At 43.3% G+C, this 23,170-nt stretch overlaps 1 pseudogene; it reads left to right on the top strand.

Moving 5' to 3' along the window:
* Positions 1–11,333: 11,333 nt before the first annotated feature.
* LOC136495444 (MOB kinase activator-like 1B) lies at positions 11,334–14,738 on the top strand (annotated as a pseudogene).
* Positions 14,739–23,170: the final 8,432 nt, after the last annotated feature.

The raw sequence follows: 23,170 nt of genomic DNA, 5'->3' as shown, positions 1-23,170 counted from the left end.
GATGCTCAACAATGGAACGATCCAATCCAGGCATTTCCGTGTAATCCCAAGCAAAACAATCTTTAAACTCTTTCAACAGATCTATCAACTTTGATTTATATTCTGGGTCTAACTTTGCACTAATATACATCGGCCTTGGCTTAGAACCATCACCAACATAATTTCTTCCAACTTATCAGCCGACATAAAACCACGTCCCAACTTTCCTTTGTTGCCATCGACATTTCCCATTAAAAATTGCTATGAGAGCCGACTGCTTGGATCGGCTGTTCCTCGCTGAAAACATTTACAGGACCTTCTTTCCACACTTTTCCAGAGAAACAATCGACGCCTTCATATTCCCAGTAGGTAGATTCTGTGGCAGCAACACTTACCGAATCATCAGCATGTACAACTTCAACATCATCTCCAATCCATTGAATGAGAATTTGATGCATGGGAAGGAATGCAGCAATTAGCATGGATCCAATCTCTGCCCAAGAGTAGACTATATGCCCCCTTGCCATCAATGACAAAAAAGGTAGTAATCAGAGTTTTGACCCAATAGTCAGCTCGACATGGATAGCACCTCGGGTATCGGAAGGATTGCCAGCAAAGTCCCTAAGCACCATGTCAGTTTTCAACAATTCTTCATTAGTCATCCCAAGCTTTCTGAAGGTAGTATAAGGCATGATATTGATAGCAGCCCCTCCATCAACAAACATCTTGGTTAAAGGCTTGCCATTGACATATCCTTTAAATAGAGTGGTCTCAAGTGACGATTCTTGATTGGTTTGTCAAAAACAGCCTGCTGTGTTAATACAAGCTGAGCCATCAAATCCTGACATTCACTTTCATCAAAATCAGAGTACACCTCTTCTTGGACATCTTGGCTTTCGGGAGCTATAAACTCTGATGGGAGGAAGAAAGCCATGCAAGCATAGCCGAAGGACCACATCCATCAGGCTTTTTTAGGACGCCATATTTGCTTTGTTTCGGTAACTTCCTGTTCCAACTCCCTATTCCTCAACCGTTGAACTCTTCTTTTCTGACTTTTCCTCAGGCCTGGAGGACACCACTGTCCTTTTTGCCATACGTATCTATAGAATCAGCTTCTTCATCATGCACTATCATGAATCCAACCTTGACCTGCAAATCTTTTCCTTTGCTGATTCTCAAAATCATCTATTTTTAAGCGCCGATCATCTTCAGGAACCTTCGTTCCAAGTCTTTCATAGACGGGACGGCGGTTGACTCGAGATTGCCTATACTCGGAGTACTGAGCACTACACTCCGGACAATTATTTCTTGCAGGCAACCTCAAGCCTTCATTCCAACAATGCCTAAAGAACGAACAACCCCAATGAGACTGCTCCTGTTCTGTCATGTATTCTTCTTGCTCCCTTCGGTATACTCTTCCTCATACCTCCGGCATTCTTCCATAAACCATTGCTTCTTACAGTATTCCTTCTCTTGTTCTCTCTGCCACTTGTTTAGCAAAATACGTGATGTAACTCTGGGTTTGGAAGTTTGACCTTTCTCGGTTCGGCTATTCTGAAACCGAACTCGTTGCTGCAGCTCTCTACTGGTGACTTGCCGATCCGGGTCAACAGCACCACTTCCTTTGCTCTATCAGAAGTCAACACCTTCACCTTGCCTTTACCTTTGAGATCATTGGCAGAGACCATATTCACAGAGAAAGAAATCATATTTTGTGGAAAAGGCTGATCATCAATTTTCATCTTGCCATCAAACCTCAAATGTCCCTCTTGGATAGCTTTCTGGATTCGTATTCTGAACACTCGGCAATCATTGATAGAGTGAGAATTAGTGTTATGGAAGCCACAATACTTTTTGTCTTTCACTCCTTCAGGACGTAGCATAGGATGTCCTTCTGGCAGCTTGATGCGTCCTTCCTTTATCAACAATGCAAAAAGCCTGTCTGCCTTAGTAACATCAAAATCATAGGTTCCCTTTTGTTGTTTCAACCAGCGTTGACTAACTTGAGTGGGTTCCTTTGCCCAATTAACTCAGCTGCAGCTATCTCATCTTCATCAATATACTCAGTCGCTTCATCCAGAAAACCTTGATACACCTCATTAGTGGCATTGTTCTTCTGAAAGCGATTATCTCTCCTGAATCCTTGGGCTTGATTACTCATAGCTGCTAAACGCTGTGCAAGTTGGCCAAGATCATCAAACTCAACCGAACAACTTCTCCCTGATATTCGGCAACATTCCTGCTATAGCTATTCCAGGTAGTTGATCATCTGGTAAATTCAGAGAATAACACATATTCTTGGTCTCCCTAAATCTGCGAAGATATTCCAATGGTGTCTCATTTGTTCTCATCCTCAGACTCATGAGATCAACCAACTTCTTCTCATTAGTACCCGTATAGAAATATGAATGAAACTTCTGCTCTAGTTCTGCCCACGTACCAATGGAATGAGCTGGTAGAGACGTGAACCATGTGAAAGCTGGTCCTGTAAGAGACAAAGGAAAATATCGAATCCTCCAAGCTTCATCTGAAGCAGCTTCTCCAAGCTGCATTAAGTACCGACTGACGTGCTCTATGGTACTAGTATCATCTTGACCAGAAAACTTGGTCAAATCTGTTGGAGGCTTCACCCTTGGAGGTAACGCCACTCTGTTGTACCATTCTGGATAAGGAGACTTGTATGAATAGGATTGATTTTTGGCTTCAAGCCGAACTGATTTTGCATCATATCAGCCATCCTGTGCATCAAAACATCAATGCCTGGATCCTGATTTCCTTGTACTTGCACTCCAGAAGGCAATCCTGAAACACTTCTATACCCTGGATTTGGCACAGCATTGATAGCACTGTAATCAGTAAATTCTTGATACCCATCTCCATACATATTCTTCTGCAATCTGTTTGATGCTGGAGAAACTCTATAAGCTGAAGGTGGCACTTCTCCTGTGGTACCAAATGTCACCTGGCCATAGGTGGGATGTGATTGCTTTTCAGTGTGAGTCAATCCACCTATATTTGAAGGCGACGCTACTTCTTTTCCAACAGGCTTCTCTTGATGCTTTGGAACATTGAAAAGCGTCGGCCCACTGAGTGGTCCAACATTTTCTTCGAAGTATTTATCAACCATTGGACCAAAAGTACTGATCATGATTGCCCGAAAGGTATTCAGAAAAGCTGTGTGATGGTTTGTCATGGTTTCTCCCATAGCTTTATAAACCAGGGCTGCCATCTTCTGAGCATCCTCCTCTTCAGTGTAATCAGTTTGATGCGGAAGAAGAACCCTTGGCATTGACTGCTTTTGAAACACTTTATTGCTCTTGTTTTTGGAAAAAGACATCAACACTTCCGTTGGTATTGCTCACATGCTTGTAGCACTAAATCCTTGTAATTATCTGGCAATTCTGCCATGCTACATCCAGAACATGATCATTGTTGATCTCAGACGCCATCTTGAACTAACAGATTGTCCCACCGGCGTGCCAAAAAGTGTGTTGACACAAAATGTGACACTGTGCCTCACACACAGCAAGCCGAAAAGCGTGGCTTCAATCGGGTTCCCGGGTGCTTCGTGATCCGGAAGCGTGCCAGTCAGTTTGACCTGAAAACTAACAAGGGAAAAAATTAAATGTCAAACCGGAACATGTCGGGTAATACCAGACAGTTCCACATATACGGCCCTGAAGCCACTTACAACGACATACAGCTATAGAGAGCTGTCTGCCAAAGTTCATAAACCATTCAGCTAATCGTAAGATGAATGCACGTAAAGACCTGATTGCCGAATATGTGCATGGGAAGACATGTTTGAACAAGTGAAATTAATTATGAGTTAATGCATAACCAAGCTCGGCATCCAGCCGAGTTGGGGTCCATGAAGAAGGAACGTGCAAATAAAACGATTAAACTAATCTAAAACCTGCATCTGCCGCACGACACCTAGTTTCGTTAAAGCTTAAACGTAATTAACATGCATGAACCCACGACATGTGACAATCTAGATTAAAATAATTCAGCCATTCAGCATTATGAGCATGTATTTGCAAAGGTAATATAGAAAATAAGATCATTGAAGCACGAATAAAACCATAAGAGAGGGCCGAACAATATCAATCTAGATTGGGCAGAAGTGTGTTACAAATATAAAATATTTAAAACATGCAACACTGGATAACTTAATGAATCTATTTAGATTTGCCATATCTAATAGAGCCGATAACTATCTTGCTTTCACTAAGCATATTGAAACGCCTGCCGCACGGTATCTACTCATAACAAAGCATAAGCAAAGACTTCTTGATTGTCAAGCAAAGATCCGCCGCACGATCATTGAAAACAAACAAGACTACTTGCATCACGTCTAAATCCACCGCATGATACTAAACATGATAACAAGGTTGTCGGAACTTACGGAGGTCGACGGATCGATGACTCCTCTCGAAGAACTCGACGACACGACAAAAGGACTCGAAAGTTGGCACGGGGCCGGTTGTATTGATTTGGTTGTGAACCCTTATTACAATGGTCGAGGGTCAATATTTATACCCTAGACAAAACACGAGTCCTAGAGGACTACGATTTACAAAGGAACTTTAAATAAACTTGGAAACTACGATTCCTTACCCTAAACTTTTAGAGTCCTTTACTATTACAACTTTCACCTTTTCGATCGGCCTTGCCTGCCATCTTCTGTCTTTCCCGAATGGAATCACCGCCTTCTGGAATAACCGACCGCAATGCATTTAGCCGACCGCTTGCTTTGTTTGCCGAATACCCTTCTTCCGCATGTGGGTCTACATGTCATCTTCCAGAATCGACCAAAATCAGTGTTAACAGTTATTCAGCCGGTGTTATAAATACAACCTCCGCTCGTGTGTGGGGTACTTTTGCTCATTCCAACAGCTGAGAACACCTTAGAGAGTGCCAAGAAGAGCAAGGTCCTAGTGAGGTGATTGAGATTTAAGAATCCCAAAGAGAGCCCTCATTAGTGAAGATCAAGAGTAGCAAAGTGTGCATCCACCTTCTCATTAGGCTTGTCGTGGTCAAGTGAGAGTTCATGCTTGTTACTCTTGGTGATCGCCATCACCTAGACGGCTTGGTGATGATTGGAAGCTTGGTGATCATCCGAAGAGCTTGTGGATGACCCAACTCACATTGTGAGCGGTTGTGGGTGATTCACCGCGATGGAGTGTCGAAGAATCAACCCGTTAGAGCACTTGATCCTTGTGCGGATCAAGGGGGAGCTACCCCTTGCGTGGGTGCTCCAATGAGGACTAGTGGGGAGTGGCGACTCTCCGATACCTCGGCAAAACATCGCCGCGTTCCTCTCTCTCCATTTACTTTGAGCATTTACTTCGAGCATTTACTTTAAACAATTCAATACTTGTCTTTACATTCATAGAATTGACATGCTAGAGTAGGATTGGAAGTTAGGTTGCAGTCTTTTTTGTGCGGTAGAACACTTAGAAATACTTTCTAGCACAAGGGGTTAATTGGGCTAACCGTAGGATTTAATTATTGCAAAGAAATTTAGAATTAGCCCAATTCACCCCCCTCCTCTTGGACATCTTGATCCTTTCAATTCCAACTCCTTCGATGTTGATGCAACACATGAACCAACATGATCGACAATGATATGATCCACCCAATATCATCACGTGACCATATTGGTTCATCGATCTTGATTTCACTTGCTCTTCACCGTTGCTTCGGTCTATCGGCGCCAAGTCATCACTCAACTTGCCCTTCACACTTGCAACCGATCCGTCGAGCCAAGTCATGTCTTGATTTTCTCCACCTTGATCACATGACTCAATGTCATGTTTCATGTGCAATGAGCTCCTTCATCATTACATGTGTCAGCTTTGCAACATCTCGAGCCATCTTCACCATCATGACATATGTTGCTCACACATGTACTTATGGACTAATCACCTGTGTATCTCACTCAAACACATATTAGTCCACCTAGGTTGTCACTCAATTACCAAAAACAAACAAGGACCTTTCAAACGCCGAAGGGGGGAGGGGGAGGCCGCCAACCACCGTGTGAGGCCAGATCCATGACAAGGGGGGATCCGCCCTTCCATGGCCGCCCGACTCGCCGGAGTAACGTGGAGCGAGGAGGGGTGGTGGAGGAATGTGGGGGAGGGAGCTGCGGTGGTTGCGGGCCGCCGCCGTCGCACACCGGAGGGTGACGGCAGCGGCCGAAGAGGTTGCGTGAGGGGCGGCACCAGCGAGACCCCCGAGATGCCCATTAGGAGCACTCGGGGAGGGGAGCGATCGGTCTGGGTCCCTTCAGAATCGTCTCGAGCCCCCGCCTTGGGCGACTGACTCAATTGATAAATTAGGAGGGCCTTCATTTGGTGCAGATCAGACTCTGTTAGTGGCGGGGTGGATGCTGAGTTGCTTGGGAGGTGGTCTGCAAGCTGTGGGAATTAGGAGGCCTAGGGGTGATAGATCTGCGCCATGCAGGCCTTGTGCTGAGGCTAAGATGGGAGTGGCTACGGAAAACTGATCAGCATTGAACCTAGATCGACCTACCCTCGTCTTCTGAGAAGGCGGTGTTGGTTCTCTTTCGGCAGCTACGACGTCGGTACGGTGGTCGGAGATGGGCAGTCAACTCTCTTCTAGTGTGATAGATGGCTTCATGGCCGCTGCATTGGCCAGTCAGCGCCTGGTGCTTTTAGCGGTGCCAAAGTCTAGAAGGAGAAGATCAGTGGCGTCGGCCCTAACGAACCGTGCTTGGGTCAGTGACATCAGGGGCGTGCCCACAGTGTAACTGCTGCTCGAGTATCTTCAGCTCTGGGAGGTGCTTTCAGAACGTTCAATTGGAAGACAGGGCTCCAGACACGGTTTTGCTTGTGCTTGACGGAGGATCAGGCATCGTCTTACGGGGCCATGTTCATCGGATCTGGTTAAAATTCTCGGACCCAAGGAGATTGGAAGACCAGCGCACCCCATAAGGTGAAATTCTTCTTCTGGTTGGTCTTACACAGGCGTTGTTGGATAGCGGCAAGAAGAAAGTCTCATGGTTTGCAAGATGAGGACACTTGCGCGTTGTGCAATCAAGTTTCGGAGAGGATTTACAATATCGTTAAGAAACAAATTTCCGTCCCCGACGATAAATACGAAATTTTAGAAATAATATCAGGTCAAATTTAAATAAATTCAAATTGAGTTTTTTTTTAAAAAAAATTAGAGTCATTTCACTAGAAAAACTCTATAATCCGTCATCCATCACAAATTTATAACTCGATAAAATAAACAATATATCACAGAAGTAGAGCCACGGTAATCAACGGGCTGACGGTGGACGAGCTGCATATGCTAGTGCCGTCGAATATGCGAGTAAGAAAACCAAATAAATTTGACGAAATTAGGGCTTTGATAAGACTAGAGGATATGGGGGTCGTTTTAGTGTGGTTGGTGTAATTTTGGAGTAAAGATAAATTTAACCGATATAATTTGTTCTGACCCCAACAAAAAAGGCGATATTTCGCTGAAATTAAACTATGGAGACCATGGATCACATAATTCTCGGCTGTATGTTCGGCTGGGAAGTTTCGGCGACGATCCTGACGTGGCTCGAGTTGGCAGATTTGCTAAATGGTCAAAGAAGAGAACACGATCCGGTGGTGGTTGCACTCAGAAAACGGGTCCCGGCCGGCCAGACGAGGCATGGCTTCGACTCCCTCATGATGTTAGTTAGCTCATCGCTGTGGAAAGAAAGAAGGAATGCTAGAACCTTCCAGAGGAGAGCTTCATGCCGGTTGCACTGACACAACAGATTCTTGAGGATGCCAATGAGTGGCTGCTAGCTGGGTACCAACACTCAGGCTAACTGAAATGAGAGGCTGTTTGGATTCATAACTTCTAAAAGCGCTTATAGCACTGTATACAATAAAATTACCAAAATACCTTTTTGTTTTTTCCGTGTGTGAAGGGGAGAAACAGGGAGGAATATATTCGTCTTTTAACATCTAGAAGCTGCGTTGGATCAGCTTGCCAGATTGTAGAATCTGGAGGCCTGTAGATTGTACCATCTGCTTACAAGCTGGTGCTATTTAGATGTCCTGGTAGCTTCTGAAAGCAGATTCCACAATTTGGAAGTATCCAAACATGCACTCAAGGTCCATAATGGCTTTAGGCCATGTTTGGATACCCCATAGATTGTGAAAGCTAACTTCTAAAAGCTAGATTGTTAGAAAGCTAAAGTTGGAGGTTGTTTGAATTCACATATTGCATAAGCTGAGATAGATAACTTTTTAGAATAAAATTACAATACTATCCTCACTATTTTATTTTTATGTTGTTGCTATGGAAGAAAGAGGGGCAGAATGGTCTTTTGACGTCTAGAAGCTGCAAGAACCTGGGTCCCTCAGCTTACCGGATTATGGAATCTGGAGGTATGTAGATTCTACAAGCTAGAAGCTATGGTTGTTTGGATCCCTTCCTAGATTTTAGAAGCCATCTTTTATAATCTCAGTGAATCCAAACAAGCCCTATAATAGCGCCCTACTATGGCCGCATTTGGTTACCTGCAAATCGTGAATCCAGATAGTAAAAGCTGGATAGTTATAAGTTGGCTTTTAAAAGCTGTAATAAATGGCCATTTGGATCCAAGATTGTAGATGGTACTGGTGGACCAGCAGCATGGCTATCAAGAGGATGAAGTGGCAGACAACCATGGCAGGAGGAGTAGGGATGAAAACGGTACGGATATTTTCCGAACGTATTCGAAACCGAATCCGTTTAGAGGGTTGAGATCTGTCCGTATCCGAGTTCGGATATCCAACATCCGATACCGTATCCGTATCCGAATACTCAAATAGCATTTATGATGTCGATATCCAATCGTATCCTATCTGACATAGTTGACACTATCCGTATTCGAATCCAAATCCGGACAGAAATATGAAAACAAATGTAATATCGGTGATATCCGTCCATATCCGATCCGTTTTCATCCCTAGGAGGGAGCCCGGCACGATGACAACGCAGCCATGCGGTGGTGGCGATGGCAAATGAAGGTAATATCTAGACAATGAGGGTGGTTTCGTCTTTTCTCTGTCTAGAAGCTGCTGAAAGCTAGGTTTTCTCAGCTTATGGGACTGTAGAAGTTGAGGTGGTTGGATTATGAAAGCTGCAAGTAAAAGCTGTACCGTTTGGATGCCAACCTAGATTGCAGAAGCTGGATTGTGCAATCGGTGGAATCCAAGGCCTATGTTTTTGTGTGTTATTTTTGTTTCGCTTTGTCGTTTTCCTTTATTTCTACTCTTCGGTAATCAGTGTTCACCGTTGATGGGCTTATGCTTTTTTTTAACATCTATTCCCTTTTAATGAAATACATGCTATAGCATAGTCACAAAAAAAATGCTTTAGAGAACAATTTACTCATGTATCACTTATGCACCAAGCAAGAATAATAGTATTTCAAAAGACGTGGACGTGTTAGACTGTTTGGCACAGCTCAGTTTCACTAGTGAAGTTATATTTTTTTTTTGGAAAACAACTTTGAAAAAACTATTAGGCAAAAGAGCCGATAGCTTCATGCATGGGTGAGAGAGAGCTAGGATAAACTACTTTTTAGCTTCATACGAACTCATGTCTTCGTGAGAGGAAAAAAACAGTTTCATCCATAAAGTTGTTTTGAAAATGAATGTTTAGCAAAAAAAAAAAGTTCACATGAAGCTATGTGAGCTGTGCAGCTGTGCCAAACATACCCTTAGTATATACGTAATATATATTCCAAAATATCTTTGCAATTTTTTAATACATAATATATATTTCAAAATATCTTTAATTTGCATGTCATATATCTAAATATATAGAAAAATTATGTATTTAAAAGTAGGAAATCTTGAATGACTTATAATTTGACCCACAAAATTGGACAAATAGATATAAGAAACCTTGTATCAGACAGTAAATTAACCTTTCGGTTTGCGCCACGTCCCATGCATGGAAAACTTTGTCCCCACCATTAAATTGAGCATAGGATGTCTGTGTTAATCAATGAAGAACAGTATCGTTCGTTTGTGTGCATGATTGTGGAAAACAATGAGGCGTTCTAGACTTGGAAATCCTTAGAAATCCCTAAAAGCTAGCATGATTGTGGAAATAAACACACAATAATGAGAGGGACAGAAAGGGCGTATACTGGCATCGACATCGAATTAAGTGGATGATAGCTGGACAGCCGATGAGAGATATTATCATTATTATTTATTGTTATATTATTATACTCCAAATGTAGGATTGTACTTGTAGCTGGCTGCAGAAACTGGATATATATCCATCCATAGCTGTTGGTGACGGGCATGAATTAAAGGGCATCCATCCAAATCCAGAAGGGGAAAAAGTTCTTTTGATCTCTCAATTTTTTTCGGCCATTTGATTTTGTGTCTGCCATAAAGACCTGTTTTTTTTTTTGACGTCTTTAATTTAATCTAGTATAAAACCGGTTTTTTTTTGGTGGCTCCCTTTTATTCAGCAAGTATAGCACCACGTCAATCAACAATTAAAAAGGATAAATCGGCCACCATATATCGAAATAAAGTGCGCGGCTGGTGGATGAGCGGATAAAGCCCAGCCCAGGCGCCAGGCACGCGCGGGGCGGTGCGGTGGAGGCGAAGCTTGGCAGGCACAGCCAGCACCCAGCAGGCGAGGGGTTGGGCCCGCCCCGCACCCGTCGCTCTCCATCACCGCCAGCCTGGCCCTGCCGCGCGCTCTCTCTCTCTCTCCTCTAACTTCTCCCTCTCGCTCGCTGTCGATGATGATGACCATATCCGTGTACGTCACCCCCTTGCTTTGCTTATAGAACTGCTCTCCTGTTTATTTTATAGATATTTTGAGTTATGATAATTACTATATTAATTTATGAGATTATAGTAATTTCTTACTAAGTGGTTTACTATAATGTTGGCCTTGTTTGGCTGACTTTGAGGCCGGCTTGATCCGCTTCTTTTTTTATCCGAAACATTTTTTTCTCTCAAAAAATTCTAATATAAACAGTGTTTTCAGTAATGAACCGTGTTTTTTTTCATCCGAACAAAGCCGTTATGTAATATCCTCATGTGTTATAGTAATCCAACTCTCGTAAATATATATTGACATTATCGTAAATTAGTATATAAATTATCGTAAATGTAAGTGGAATAACTTATTTTGCAGCTACAGCTATCTCCTTTCATGTGTGTGTATATACACACTCTCTCTCTGCCAGGGTTTGGGGGGCTCGAAGAACCGTCAATTAACCCAACAGAGGGTTCGTCCTTCATCGTCGCCGACTCAGTTTCTGCTCACCAGCAGCTGTCGCCGCCGCCGCCGAGGAGATCGATCGGTCGGAGAAGAAGATGAGCTTCTTTGGCCGCGGCAGCAGGTCTCTTCCTCCGCGCGCGTCATCCTCGAATCGATTCTGATCTCGGCTGGCTGATCAATTGCGTCGTCTGTCTGACTGACGCCGGATTTGTGCTGTGCCGTGCTTGCAGAAACCAGAGAACCTTCAGGCCAAAGAGAGAGCGCGCCGTCCGGGAACAAGGTATGGCCGCCGCGCGCGCATGTCACGCCGAACTTGCTAGTAGCCTTCTCGATTTCATCATTTGTCATGTCACCAATGCGGGCTTTATAATTTCCCGGATTCGTGCGCGCTCGCTTGGATAATTCTCGATTCTCATCTAAGGGTTTTGTTCATAACTATCCAGAGGAAGAACCGCATCCACCACATTTACATACGTGCTGCTGCATGCACATAATAATTCTGGTCATGTAGCAGCAGGACTGGCAGTTGTTCAATTTTGAATCCTCAGCTCTGCTATCTCCTTTTGATCACAACGGATTAAATGAATTACCCCCGCAACATTGAGCACATCATGCCTCTCTTTGGTTTCTGTACCCTGTCCAGCTGCCTACTCAACTCCATCTAAATTCTAAACACTGTTGCTATCCTTTCCTCAGAAATTGGTCAGTGGAGATGCGTTCCTTACGGCCTTCTGTGGTTTTGTTCATTTGCTTGCCTCCAAGTCCAAACCAAATGACCTTTTTATTTACCAGCAACGGAAAACATGCACCTTTTCATTTTCCCCTTCTGTAGACTTGTTTCCTTGGAAGTTGTAACGCATATAACTAGCTTTCTTGCACCGCCAAAACTCTTTTTTGCAAAGCTGTTACAGGGGCTCAAATTTAATTAATTTGGAGCCAGCTAACAAAAAGCAGGATTACTTGGGGTTGGGGGCCCAAATTGTAGGCTGTCAGTTATGAGAATTGAAGTATACTCAGCAACTTATTAGCTGCATCGCATCATATTTCATATCCTGCTGTTCTCTCTTGCTCCTAGTACATGCGTTCCTAACTTCCTATGCATATCAGCATCTGTTTCCATCGTTCTCTATTCTGACGAAGCTGAAAATTTCGCAACTGTTTTGGGCCACGTATGTGCAGGGGATGCAGCTGAAAGGCACATCGATGCCACCCTCGGCAGCGGTACTTGCGAGAGGCGGTCCGTCTGCCCATCTGGGGAGGACCTCAACGAGTGGCTCGCTGTCAACAGTAATTAATCCCCCATCCTTAGTCTCAGTTGTTAATCTCCCGTGTTTAGACTTAGATCCTGTTTGTGTTTCTTCACATTAGACTAGTATTAGTATGAACAAGCCTTTGATGGCAATGTTTCTATGGCATTAGCAGTACTATGCTGGAGCTGGACTGTTCTCTTGTTCAGTGCTTTAGTCCAAGTGTTGAAGGCACTCCAGCCTGTAGTGCATTAACCTGTCGTGCTTCTGTGGTGGCAGCTGTTGACTTCTTCAACCAAGTGAACATTCTGTACGGCACCCTGATGGAATTCTGCACGCCAGCGACATGCCCGACCATGTCAGCACGGACCAAAGTAGGCTATCTTTCTTTGATGCCCACAAATTCAGTCAAGCAGATAATTAATCATATAAAAATCTGTCATGCTCATGCAAGGAAGTGTCACATTGCAAAACTGTCTGATGAAAAAGAAATTATCCCCGTAGTTACGAGTATAGGTGGGCTGATGGAGCCAAGATCAAGAGCCAATCGAGGTGTCTGCACCAAAGTACGTGGAGTACCTGATTGGACTGGATAGAACCCAGCTCGATGAAGAAACCATATTCCCTCAAAAGCTCGGTAATTGGTTTGTTTGGTCGCAAAGGATAAGAGCACTGAAAACTGCATTTTGATATTTTGGGACTTTGTGGTCTGACGATCATGTGGTTGTTTGGTTCGACATTGTGATGGCTAACAGGGGCGCCTTTCCCTCCCAACTTCCGTGACGTCGTCAAGACGATCTTCAAGCGCCTCTTCAGGGTGTACGCGCACATATACCACTCACACTTTCAGATGATTGTAAAGCTCGAGGAAGAGGCACATCTCAACACTTGCTTCAAGCACTTCACGCTCTTCACATTGGTAATTCTCGATCCAATTGTTTGTTACATTCCCACCACCCCTTTGTCACATTTCCACCTTGGTAGTATAGTTTCTTTCTTTTTTTTCTAAAACAAAAAAGATAAAACAAAATAGAAAGTCCCCTTTCATTCTTATATCGTCTTGCCAATAGTTGGCTCATAAGAGTTTTAGTGCCCCTTATTGGCAGAATTACCAATTTTACATCCCAATAGATGATTATGTCATTATGTGTAGTATTTTAATTTGTAGCTGTTGGTAATCTGCTTTTGTTTTCTATGAAGAAGTTGTTCTTTTTTTTTGAAGGAAAAAGAAATTGTTCTTTTGACAGTCTTGTTTTGCTGATTGTACTAGCATTTAACTATATTTATCCTGCATCCAGCTCAGTTTTCATAGCTAGCTAGCTTGGGTCTATATTCCAAATAGTATCTTAATTTCACCTGCTGACGTTCCTCTCATCAAAGCTAAAGATTTCAGACTCCAGCCTGCCAGCAAACCAGGTTCGGTTCGGTATGGCTACCGGCACCACTGGAACACTATGTTGGAGTAGGAAGTAGGAAGTAGGAACCCTCTTTCCATGTACGAAAGAAGAGAGGGTTGCCTTTGGTGCAATGATTCAAACGCCTTTGCCCCTGTTGTTTTAGCTGGTGGCTTTAGCAGTTGTGAACTTGTGATGCATCATTCAGCACGCAAAGACTTGCTTGGGGCCATACATTCGTTCGATATAAAATCATATATATATAAAGAAATATCATTCGATTTGTCCCATGCCATGCCTGCCTTATAATGACGATGTTCTGTCCACACTAGGATGAACTGAGTGCTTGATAGCGCACAATAAGACTAGCCCTGATTAGCCGATATTGCTGTAATGGAATTATGCAATCGTGGAAATGTAGTTACTGCAAATTTAATCTCGTTTTTCTGTGGTGCGCAGGAATTCCGGCTGATCGACAGGGCAGAGCTGGCTCCCCTCAACGAGTTGATCGAGCCCATAATACTTGGTTATTAACCAGAGAGAGACTTTGATGAGGCCGACTGTGCCGAGAGATTTTCCCCCCTCTCCTTTTAATTTGATCATTTCGGATGGAACATCTCCATCTACATTTGGAATCATAGGCTAGTGGTTTCCCTACTCTGCCACGGATGTATGTGTTCCCTAGCAGTAGCAGCCAGCTGTTGATCGCAACTTTTTTCAGTGAAAATGGAGTGTTGTTTGATCCGAGTCAGTTGGGTGCTTCCGTTCTGTTTATTTTCTTTAGTTTGACCTTTTCTTGGTAGTTCGATTTTTAAAACTGGACGTAGGATTACTCTTACCGTCGAAACCGGATAAACCACGAGTGACAACACGCAAATCACCAAACTATATCGGCTATGTATTCACCAAAAAAAGGGAAGAGAAGTCGGATTCGGATATGGGGACAGTTTTGATTAGGTGGGACCCACCTGGTAGAGAAACGCAGAGAGAGAGAGGGGGGGTGCGAGAGCTAGGCTAGTGTCCTGCAAAAGAGAACAGATCGTTGATCGGGTCGAGGCCCATCAGGAAGAAAGAGGGAGTGGACGGGGAAAGGAATATGTTGGCCTAAAGTTAACCTGCGAAGAAATAAGGTTGCGGGCTGAGAAGAAAAATAGAGAGCAGGAGATTTGGTGGGCTGGGTGATTGGGATTTCGCCCAAAACAATATAAGAGATTTTAAGAAACTTTTTTTAATTCTATAAACTCATTTTAAAGCTTCAATTTCAAACATTTTTCGATCCTATTCGAGTTTAAACTCATTTCCACATAATAAAATTAATTCAAGCAAGATGAATGCAAAAAAGTATAATTTATGTAAAGGTTTATTTAATTTATAAATCATTATTTTCTTCAACTAAAGTTTGATGATTCATTAACTTAATTATAGCAAATTTTAGGAAAATTGAAATTTTCAAAAATTAGGGTGTTACATTCCCTTATGCACAAAATGCATTTGTTCAATGAAACTTTATTACCTTGCTATTGCACCAATGCATAATCCTTTGAGTAACATTGGGTAAATCTCGTGGAGTACCATCGTGTACTCATGGTGCTACTTTGAGTTATTGCAAGTGAGATGGCCCCGCACATGACTACTTTTACGCACCTAGAATCTCTATCTATTGGGAGTAGTAAGTCCCCGAAGTATATATTGTAACTTAAATATTTTCACTTAAGTTAAAACTGGTTGTGATCTTTGCGATGTCCATTTACACAACTGATCCTATGTGTGCATAGTGGATAGCATAGAGGTGTGAGATGGCCTGGTTAGTTGTATTAAATCAAGTGAGGGCAAAGAATGGTAGCTTGATTTAGTATGATTAATTAGAGAGTTCTCGCAATTCCATTCTTGTAGCTCTTGCCACTAAGAGGCTAGCCATGAGATGGACTAGCGCCATGGGTTTCATCCTTTGTCGCATGTTCTAGCTTATATCAACTGGGGTTAGGACTAACAAGGCTTTAAAGAAGTGAACCTGAACCAGATGGCCAAGGCACTGCAGGAGTTCAGTGGTAACAAAGTCATTGGAACACATGTCTATAAATCACATGTGCAAGTGGAGGCAAAAGTGGATTAGAGTGACTAAGCTAAGGACAATTGCATGATAACAATTGAAAAGGAGAACTACACGGGTGCATCAAGGTTTGTACTACATGTCCGATCATCATTTTTACTAAATGTTGTTCTTGTCATCCTTTTTGTGCTCATACCAATTATCTAATTAGTGGACTAATGTATTGCAGGCTCACCCCAAAGGTGCTGACTTCTTGAACAAGTAGATCGAGAACTATAAGGAGATGAGTTTGATCTTTAGAAATGGTCTAGCAACTGGGAAGTATGCTATGAGCTCTAGTGAGGCTCTTGGTATGTCCATGTGACTTTATTGAGAGCTCCTTGAAGACCGAGATAGTTGATGATGGAAGGAGTGCTAAGAGTGCTAAAGAATTGGCTCTAAATTGTTTGGTGATGACCTAAGAGGTCTGATGGAGGTGCTAGTAGCAAGAGAAAGAGGTTTATGCTATCTGAGGAGAATTGTATTGTCCTGACTAGCATGACAGATGCTGTGAACAATGTGACTGATGCAATTCATGATACGAAGTTCCTATTATGGTGTTGTCTATGGTGTTGTCATGTACATTCTTGGCTTTAGTGAAGAGGCATTGATTGTTGCATTCAACCATCTTGGGGACAACAAGTCTTAGGGTACTACTGTTATGGGGATGACTAAGCCTCATCTTGTTCTTTGGCTTAGGACCTTTGAAAGGACCTAGGATGCCGCCTAGAGGGGGGTGAATAGGCGTTTCTGAAAATTAACACCTTTAAATAGCGGAAACGATTAGTAAAGAGAGTTTCCAAAATGAAAACTCCACATAACGAGTAGTACCACCCCTCACAAGTTAGCAACAGAGTATATAAAAGATACTAAATGAATCTAGGAGCCAAACGCCTGCAACCAAAGAGTTAGAACACAATACAATTCAGTTTGGCGCAGGGGCTAATACCGGACGTGTCCGGTATTCACGACTTCAGTGGAACAGCCCCGAATTTGCTCCTTTTGATTTCTATCTTCAATCCAAACTGGAGGAAACTATTAGAGATAGTAATATACACAAGTATCTGCAGAATAGCTAAAACAACACAAATATCAAATGAAATGCGAATTGAGACACGATATTTGTTTTACCGAAGTTCGGACTCGTTCGAGTCCTACTCTCCGTTGAGGGGGCTGCGGGTGACCCAGCGAAGGTCAGCCCTAGAGGGTACCACGAAGGTCACTCTAGCCGGAGTCTTTTCCAACTCCTTTTCCTCCTTCCACTAAATAATTCCGAGGCGGTGGAATCGATCGTAACAAACTTTCCGAAGCAACCACAATCTCTCGGTTGCTCTCCGGCGACGCCTAGCCGTCTAGGACCGAAGAGTCCAAGAGTAACAAATGCGAATCACGAGATTGACTAATATGCACAAGTGCTCAAGTGGTGGCTTGCTCTCTTTTTCAAATTCTCTCTTAACCCACAAATTGATTTTGCAATTTGGATCACACACTCACTAAGAGAGGGTTTAGGAGAGTTGGCAAGGCTCAAAAACAGTGTGTCTATCTCAGCAGAATCAGCAGCCCCTAAAGGTGGAGGCTTGGGGGTATTTATAGCCCCCTGGAAAACTAGCCGTTTTATAGCCGTTGCAATACCGGACATGTCCGGTATGACTTACACTGCGCCAATGGTAACTAAGTTATAGTGAAGTTGATGAGGCGTCGGAACTCCCGATGAATGCCGGGACTCCCGACCGTCGGAACTCCCGACTCAAGTCGGAACTCCCGACCCTCAGCAATTTTGAAAAACATGTAACTGAGTTAAAGTTAGTGAGGTGTCGGAACTCCCTGACGCGTTGGAACTCCCGACTCACGTCACACGAACTCCCGACCCTCAAGGCTTTTGAAAACTAGCCGTTGGCTTCTGGTCATCCAATACCGGACACGTCCGGTATGACCAGGACAGTGAACCCTCCAAGTCAATTAGAGTGCGAGACGTCGGAACTCCCGACCCATGCCGGGACTCCCGACCTACGTCGGAACTCTCGACGAACCAACCGAGAACAACAATTTTACAGCTGCTGGACAAATACCGGACACGTCCGATGTGAATACCGGACACGTCCGGTATTACCAGACCAGCAACAAATCAGTTAGCTCTTTTGTCGCTCAAACTACTCAAAACTCACATGGGTTGGCTTGAGCACTTATGAATCATTATCTATCAATATGATGCATCCCTCTTAATAGTACGGCATACCTATTAAACTCAAGATCAAAGGAAAAATGAATTTATACCACTTGAGTTGATTTCTTTTGAATTGATGCCGTCCCTTCCAATCTTCATCAAGTAAGGGTGCTAACAAGTTGATGTTGATCTTTTCACTTGAGCATAGCCATCTTGAGCATGTGACTTGATTCCATTCATCAAATTTGAATAATCCAAATGTATCAAGTCACTTCCATCAAATACTTCATTATAGATTTGATTCTTCACATCAATATGACCATCTTAGCTTGATTAGTACCTCAACTAAATGCAAGTACTTTCTTCTTCACCCTAGCTAGGTTCTTCGGCCGCCAAGCCGTCGCTTGCCCTTCACCCTTGCTTAGTACCTCGAAGCCTTTCCTTGCTATCTTCACCATCTCAAGCCATCAAGTCACATCTTGTTGTTGAATCATCCATTCATATGTATTGTTATCTTTTTCATTTTAATTTAGCAAGCTTCAAATATGAGACCATTCCATATGCAATCCCTCATGTCTCATTAACTAATAATCACTGAGCTTGCTTTCACATAGTACATGGAAATCCCACAATAATAAGCCTTCACATGAATTCCATTTGCATTGTTGTCTTGTGCTTGAACTAGATTGTTTATACAACAACACATCATTTTGGCTTTCACTAAGTACCTGTGAGATAACCTATTACCTGTCCACACTTAGCAAACGGGTTAGTCCTTTAATCACTGTTGTCATTCAATCATCCAAAACCCACTAAAGGGCTAGATGCACTTTCAATCTCCCCCTTTTTGGTGATTGATGACAACTTGATTAAAGCTTATAAAATGATATAAACATTTAAACTTTTGGGTTCAATGATTTATGAGAGGCTCCCCCTTAATATGTGCTTATGATTAGAATTCACAAACTGACCTCAAATGTCAATTGCACATACTAAAACAAATAGGAGACTCCCCCTAAATCATTGCATCCGTGGGGTGCATGTGTGTGTGACAAAGAGAAACCGTGATGCATATGACAAGATATATCATACAAGAATAAATATAAAGGCATCACATCAAATATTTTCATTCTAGCATGCATAGTCCTTATGAAAATAAATATGACACATGTAATTCACACATAGCACTCATTACAAATTTTCTCAAGTCCAGAAACCACTGATATATAGATAAAGATCATGTCTCAAGATACATAGATAAAGCATAAGTCCTCATCTCTCACAAGATACAATCAATGAAGCTCAAAAACAAACTACAGCCTGTAGTACATATCTTCAGGTACAAAGATAAGCAAATGAAACTATCCTGAAGCTTTAATCAGTCTCTCTCCCCCTTTGTCATCTATCACCACAAAGGTCCAACAAAGACATACTAAGGACAAAGGGGCTACAAGCTGTCACTGAAGGCTGAGATCACTCATCATCATCATCACCAGCATCCTCGTCATCTGAGCGTGCAACACCGGCTGGACGAGATCCACCCGCACCAGACGGGTCATAGCCACCAGACCCGTAGAAGCTGCCACCACCTGTCAGGTCACTCCACCAATCTTGTGGCATAGTCGTCTGCAGTGCTGGGACATGGCTGAGAGTGAGTAGGCACACTGAGCCTGAAGTGGTAGAGTGTCAGAGGTGCTCAGGTGCCTGCTGCTGCTGCTGTCGCTGTATGAACTCAACATACTCTCTGTCATATCTGGCCTGCTGCTGCTCCTTCAGTCTCCTGCTCACTAGCTGCCTCATCTGATAGAGGAGACCTAGGAGGATCAAGCTCAAGCCTAGAAGCAATTTGCTTCAAGGTTCGAGTGTCCTTCCTCTAGCCTCCCTCTCCTTCTGCTGCCTAGGTCTGGATGTCACGGCACATCCCAAATATGGAGCTGAAAAGCCTGCGGATAGGCGAGGGAGGACTGCCACGGTGTGAAGTAGAATCGTGAAGGAGCACGTGGTGAAGGTGAAGCTCCTGCTGGTGCACCACTCCCAGGTGCATCTACCTCTGGTGCTGCTGCTCCTCCTCCTGGTCCTGCTGGAGGTAACCCTGTCTCAGGCTAGATCTGCAATAATCTTCAGGGCCTTGTGAATCTTATCATACTCGAATGTGTGCCCTAGTCACCTGCTCAATCATATGCATGATATAAGGAGCAAAACCATAGCCCTTGAGGGGCCTCTCTCCAACACTCCTGATCTCGGACCAAATAAAATCAAACACGCTGAAGGGCCGAGCATCAGGTGCCATCCTATGGAGTAGGTTCCTGGAGTAATCAGCAATGTTGCCCTTGTCTCCACCCTTGCAGTCAATAGTCTTCCTGAACATCCTGTCCAGGTACCTGTAGGTAGGGTGAAGACCTAGAACCTTCCCCACAGCTCCTCTCTCACCACCAGGAGGATACATATATGCGAGCTGCTCAGGGGGTAACACCTGCTCGGTGTGGATCCTGTCCCTCTAGAGATCATCCTCTGAGAAGCCAAGGTGGGCGGCAAAAACATCATAGTCAACACTGTACCACTGGCCCTCAAGCATCCAGTGCATCCGCCGCTCATCCTCCTCAACAAATAGAGTAGCATAGAACTGAGCTACTACCTCTGTGTTCCAGTCATGCTGGAACTCCATGATCTCATAAACTCCTATGCTCTGGCAGATGGCAATGGCATGATCAACTGAGGCCTTCTACAACTCTCTAATATATTGCCAGTCAATCCACTGAGACCTGGCAATCACTGGGTTCCTAGTGAGAATCACACTGGAGTAGAAATCCAGGTGAAAGGCTGTCTAGAAGCGGTGATCGTACTGAACCTTAGGTAAGCCTCTCGGATCAACTCTTCGCTCATCTCTAGCTCTCCTGGTCATACCCTTTCCCCTGTAGTCAACCCTAGGAACATAGGAGGGCACATTGGGCAGACGTGTCTCAAGAAGACCATAATGCATCCCCTGACCAGGCTGGTGCTGAGCTGGAGGAACTGACTCCTCCTCAATCTCCTGCTCCTCATCTGAGCTGTCACCATCTGATCCTCTGTTCAGTGCTCTTCCTCTTTCTTTCTTCTCTAGACTCCACTCTGAACTCATCAGTGTCTGTGTCAGAAGAAGAGCTCCCGACCCCTCTGCATACTGAGCTGCTGCACTAGAGGCAGCCCTGGTAGACCTCCTGCTGGTTGGCTTGAATCCAGGATGCATATCCTGTCTCGCCTTCTTGTACTTCTCAAGTGCTGGATCATGCCTGTGCTTGGACCTCGGCTCCTGTCGTCCACTCATGGCTGCTGTCCTGTATCTAAAGATTTCATAGAATTTTAGATACATGCCCATAGCTTATTCTTGAATTGTAATTAGACATAGATTCTTTTATCCAAGGTTTTACAATCACCTCGACACACCATTGTCACAAGGTTTGCAAAACATAGATACAGAAGAAACTGTGCCTAATATACAATTCTAGGATAGCATTGAATCAAAGGAAGCAGAGAGCCTGCTCTACTGGACCATACCGGACATGTCCGGTAGTCCGGTATGGGCGACCAGCAACCCTAACCAGGGTTCCTTGATTCAAACCAACACGGATTAAAACCAAACTTTGGGCATTGCTTCTACATCACCAATGCAGCATATTGACCAAAGGAATTTCTAAATCATGTATTGACCAAGTAGATCGGACGAGGTCCATGATTAGGGTACCTTGAGAGGAGAGAAGAGAGAGCGATGTGAAATCCAAATCCACGGGCCTTCAATCCTTGATCCAAGCCTTCTCCAATGCAATCTCCCTCTCTCTCTTTTCCTTGGTGAAATCCTTGGTCGCCCTAGGTGGGAAGAAGGGCGTCGGCTGGTTGGTTGGAAGGAGACAGACAAGTCTGGGCCGAAGGGGTACTTCTGGTTTTATAGTCCCACTCATACCGGACGCGTCCGGTAGCATACCGGACATGTCCCGTATACACGGACTGGCCCAATTTAATCCAAAATGTGTTTTCTCTCTTCCAATTCCCTTTTCTATTATTTCTTAGTCCAAAAGGTGTATAAACTTGATCTAAACCGAGTATCATCACTTTCCTTATCCAATGCCTTAAATTGATTTTCTCTTTTCCAAATATTTGGCATGTACAAGATTTGCTTGCTTGAGAGAGATAGAGAGAGACAGAGTAGATTGTGGACTTAAGAAAGCCATATCATATGTGATTAGTCAATCAAACAATCTAGGAGAGCTATAATCATCACATGACAAGGCTAGGTCACAAAGACCAAGATTCAAATAATTTTTCAAATTCACACTTCCTACTCATGCTAGTTAGTGGTTTTGAAAGACATCTCTCCTATGTCACACAAATGCACATTCTAACATACAAAGAGCCTTAGATGCACTTACAATGTATGTATATAAACACATACCTTTGCCTTGAGCCCACAAGAATACCACTAAGAGGATAAATAGCATGATGATCTTTATGTTGACCTCAATTGCCAAATAATCATGCTAGATACATTTTCATCCTAAGAACAACAGAGAATGCTAGATAAATTTGTTAGTTCACAATGGTGCAAAATAGAAATTTAGCTCCCCCTAAATAAGTGCTTCAAGTAATTTGAATGACTTTCAACAAGCACTTTATTCTTTAAGAATTTGGAAGTCAATTTTCTATTTTGACCATAATCAAATAAAATTGCCATATTTAAAATTAAGTTCGGAAGACGCTCACAATCCACTTAGATTTAATAAATCACAAGCTTCTTAGTGAATTAGTGATATATGAAAATATATGAATCAAAAACTCAGTTGAAATCCAATAAGTGTTCTGGTTCCAGTAATACCGGACACGTCCGGTAGTATACCGGACACGTTCGGAATACACAGAACAGAAACACTGACTTTCTGTCCCTGGCCATACCGGACACGTCCGATAGTAATACCGGACACGTCCGATAGATTCAGGACAGAACCAATTAATTCACTGCTTGTAATTTTAGCTCTAGTATTTATTGTAAACTTGCATCTCAACAAAT

Source organism: Miscanthus floridulus, chromosome 1 (genome assembly GCF_019320115.1).
Source record: "Miscanthus floridulus cultivar M001 chromosome 1, ASM1932011v1, whole genome shotgun sequence".
In the NCBI taxonomy this organism is placed as follows: Eukaryota; Viridiplantae; Streptophyta; class Magnoliopsida; order Poales; family Poaceae; genus Miscanthus; species Miscanthus floridulus.
This window is presented reverse-complemented; position numbering and strand designations above follow the sequence as displayed.